We start from the raw sequence: 4,560 nt of genomic DNA on the forward strand, positions 1-4,560 counted from the left end.
GCAGTCCTCCTTACTTGGAGGTCTTCAGGGAGGAAAACTCCTGGCTCTGGGATGTCCCAGTGCTGCACACAGGCACTCAGGAGCAATGCAGAGCTGTGTGCTCATCAGTTCAAGCCACTGAGTGCTGGAATAAATGCAGCCCAGCTGCCTCTGAGCCCCAGATGCTCCAGCTTTGTGGGCAGCTGGAAGGCACCAGCCGACAGGACAGCGATGTACCCTGAAGACATGGGGTCCCTTGCACAGGCTGTTCCAGGCTTTCGACATAGGCTTTAGATAATCAAAATTGTGTGTGTGTTGTCATGTTAAGCACTTCAGAGCTGTTTAGAGTTTGCTTATTTTTGCATTGTTATTGCACAATTATGCTGAAGACTTCCAGACCAAGCTGTCCCAAAAGCACAAGGAAATTCAGTGGTAGTCAACTTTCAATGCTATTAACTGGCTAAGGGAAAAAAAAAAAATAAACCGTTTGGGCCAACGTGCACCATGTATGTTAGGAAGGTGCAGTTGGCAGTTTCTTTTGTTAAGAATTAAACCTTTTTCAGGGTAGCAAATGTATATTAAGTGACATCAAGTATCACTTGTATAAAATGATACTTTCCAAGGACCACTGAAGAGCCAGTTTAGAATTTTTCTCTGAGGTTCTAGCAGGAAGATTTCTTTTTTACATCCCCAGCACTTTGTCTAAAAACACCTGTCTCATCAAGTTATCCTTTCAGCCAGAGAAAGGTCTGGAGAAGGAAAACAGCTGTGTGACGCATCCTCATCAAGGATACAGGAATGCACGACAAGAAAACATAAGCCATGTATTTTTTTTATGTTCTCCTCTTTCTGTGACTGTTATTAATACCATGCAAATAATGTGCATAGGGATCTTTAAACATCTTCTAACCATTCAGTAAATCGTTTCACAGAATAATGAATTCAGCACTGTGAATCAACACACAAATTTTACGACTTCTTTTATCTGGAAACCCATGGGACACAGTACTTCGGTGCACCTTCAGGGAATGATTCTTGGCGTTGCCTGAGGATGCCCTCTCCTCAGCTCTGCATGCCAGTGGTTAGGACCTCTGTTTCCAGGGAGGAGTAGGAGCAGGACATGCTGACCATGCCTGCTGCTGTACTGTAAGGCAGAGAAACCGCCTCGTGTTCTTGGAAGTTAGCCCTGTGTTACACAACGGCAGTTCAAAGGTTACAAAGGCACAGGCTTTGCCAGCAGACTCAACACTTCAAAGCCGTGGCAACAATTGTTGGATCAAACAGAGAGGAAAGAAGTTGCCTGCGGGTCTCCAAAGCAAACTGGAGCCTCAGAAGCAAAAACAGGATTCAGAAGAAGCTTACTGAGAAACAATGAGAAAAAAACCCCGCTCATTTAAATGGAACAAAAGCCCGAGTCCTCAAGAAACTCTCCAAGTTGCTTCCACATCCAATCAATATTTTCTCTAGCACATATGGAACAAGCCTCAGCCAACTTCCTCCCCCAGACATTCCTGTTTCTGACTATCCTTAGAAAGAAGCGAGACAGCTAATTCAATGAATCTCATTCATACTTATGGGAGTTGCCAGGCTTGGAGGCACAGTCTCACCACCCAGTTTTCCTGACTCAACAAATTACTACAGATAAACTCAGCCACAGGTACATCCCTGTGTATGTTCTCAGCTCACAGCGGACGCAAGGTAATGTCGCACAAACTCGGTCCTCTAACGACAACAAATCTGAAGACAAATTTCTGACAAGCACAAAGGAAAGAAAGAGGAAATCTATGACTGGTCTTAGACGACGCCTGGTCTACAAAAGGCACGTAAGTGAGGTGGAACTCCTGCTCCATACAAACTTGACTCTTTCTTACAGTCAGCACCAAAGTCACATCAGCTGAGGAACGAACTAAATAACTTTGGCTGAGGCACGATGCCAGCAACTTGGATTTGCTTGAGTATGACCAAAGTAAATGCTCAGCTTAACTATTTCTCTGCAGATCACGTTCTGCTCTTCTCTCCCTCCTGCTGCGACAAACCTGCTCAAAAGTTCTCTTTTAAGAAGATATTTGCTGTAAAATTAAAGCTCCGACTCTTCGAAGAGGTGAAACAACCTCCATTTCAATTTCAACATCTTGAGGCTCGTACTACTCTTTGAAACCGAGGATTCCCAATTCACACGCTGCCAAAGATTTGCCGAGGACAACAGCCCCCTCTCACCTGCCCCGTCAGCAACATAGGTGCGGGGTGTTTGTATCTACTGCTTCGATGAAGGGCACATAGTTCTAGCTCACATCATCACCGAAACGGATTTATGCAGAGATGTTTGACTTTGAAGTGGAAGGGTCAGGGCATGCATCACTTTCCACTGACCTGCCAGAGCTCGGTCTGCTGGTGCCTCTAAGCCCAGATACGCAAAGTCTGAACTCTGCCAAAATACAGGGGGGTAACACTGCCCGACCCTGAACTCAGGCGTAAACCTCACCTGATTTTAATGGCGTTTATACCCTTGTTGATAGGATGTGCTCAGGGCCTCAGCCACTTATGGGTATTTAATTGAGAATTCAAACACAATTCTGCAGGACAACTTCCTATACTTTGATACAATTTGTTAACTCATTTCAGAAAAAAATTGTGCAGTTAGCACAATTCCACCCAGGAAGGAACATGTGTGCTGTCTTCCACTCCCTAATCCTGGAAATATCAAGAAACACAACGATTTAAAATATTTTAGAAATTCTGTGTCCACAGCAATGACTATGGTTTAAAACTTAGATGGCCATTTATTATTTACAAAAGCATTTTAAAGGGTAAATTTCACATCACGGCAACCTGTATGTTCATGGCCAAGAGTTCATTTGAAGATGTGGCTTGAAGACCTCTTAGAGGAATCTGGAAGGGAAGAGGATGTCCTAAAAAGTGAAGCCAAGTTTCTCCCAGTGTGTTGTATAGGTACAACACCAATCTTGCTGTGAGATCATGTCAATAAAGGCAGCAAGGAAAAAGAAATACATATGCCTTAAATTCTGAAAAGCAATCTCTGACTTGAAGTTCACGTTTTTGTGGCAGACTGTTGTATCACGATCAGTCCCAGCCATTGAACTTCTACATGCATTAAGCAGCAGGCCTTGTGGCAGTCCATATTTTACATTCCTGTCTGTCCTGAAACCCCACAATTTTCCATTTGTATGACACTTTACTGCCTCTTCATTATATACCCAGGAAGCAATGCTGATGGATTAGCATCACATCCAAAACAGAATCTGGCATCATCTCAGACTCACGCGATTTACAGCAACTGCTGAGTAAATTTGGATATATTTTTAGTTCCTACTCTTTCTTTTTTTAAAAAATAAATCTTAAGAAAATACAATCTCAAAGGCTTAACAGGCACACATTTACAGATGGCAGCAGTGGGTCAAAAACGACATCTTTTTCCTGATACTATTTATGAGAGCCAAACAAACTGAACATATTATAAGCCATTTATAATGTTCTTCAGCAGAACAGTCAGCCAAGAGACAGAGCTGAAAGCCTGTCGTAACAAAAGGTATCAAAGTGAGGAGGAGAACAGTATCTGTAATTACTACTCTGGTGATAAAACAGGCATAGTACAGCAGACGGCTTTAGCACAAGATCACTGTAAATAAAACACTGGCTCGAATGCCAAGAAGCGAATATTCAAGAGGGAGTGAACTGAGTGAAAGTGTATAAAGGCAGCGAACGTAGCTCAACTAACCTAGAAGTTACTTCCAACTCTAACCAAAAAGACCAACACCCACATACGCTCCATGTTGGTAAAACAGCCCCGCTGCAGTCAAAAAACCTGCACAATAAGGTATTAATCAACGCTTACGCAAATGACAGGACTGAGCATACTGATGGCACAGGACCCTGACCACGTCACACTGATAAAAAGACATGTTAAACTCAAACCCAAAACAAAACCAACACTTAACAATATCAATTTGCTGAGCTTTTTCACTTACTACTTCATAAACTTCTCAGTTTTTCATCAGAAACGCTCCAATTCATCTTTTTGGCAGCTTTATAGTTGTAGAACATTGTTTGACAAAACATGAGCCAAGTTACAATCTAAAAAAGGGTTTCTTTTCATTTTTAGAAGTCTTGAAAAGTATTTTATGGTCAGAAGTAAGGCTGGAATTAATTAAAGTGATTAAGGCTGCACCATGGAATATGGAGCTGCAGTGCTCGCTTCAGAGCAGGGCTCCAGCACTCAGTGGGTTTGGAAGCAGTAGAAAGGATGCTACCACTAACAAGGCATTTTGAATAACTTTTTTTTTTTCAGCTTGCAATTTTTTTTTTTAAATTAAATGTTTCTGTAAAAAGTGATTTCAGTATTAACTATGTAGTATCTCCCTTCAGCTTGAGACTCAGTGCTTCAAAGACACACTTCAAAAGCTTGAGACTCACCTAATCAGCTCTCTAAGATCATTTAAATTATGCTGTAACATGAACAAGGAAAGGAAAAACAGCAGTAACAGCAGAAGACAGAAATTCAGAACCAATGTATACCATTACAATATAATTTCAGAGTAAAAAGGCAATGGACATCATAAAAGA

Source organism: Falco punctatus (genome assembly GCF_963210335.1).
Source record: "Falco punctatus genome assembly, chromosome: 4".
NCBI lineage: Eukaryota > Metazoa > Chordata > Aves > Falconiformes > Falconidae > Falco > Falco punctatus.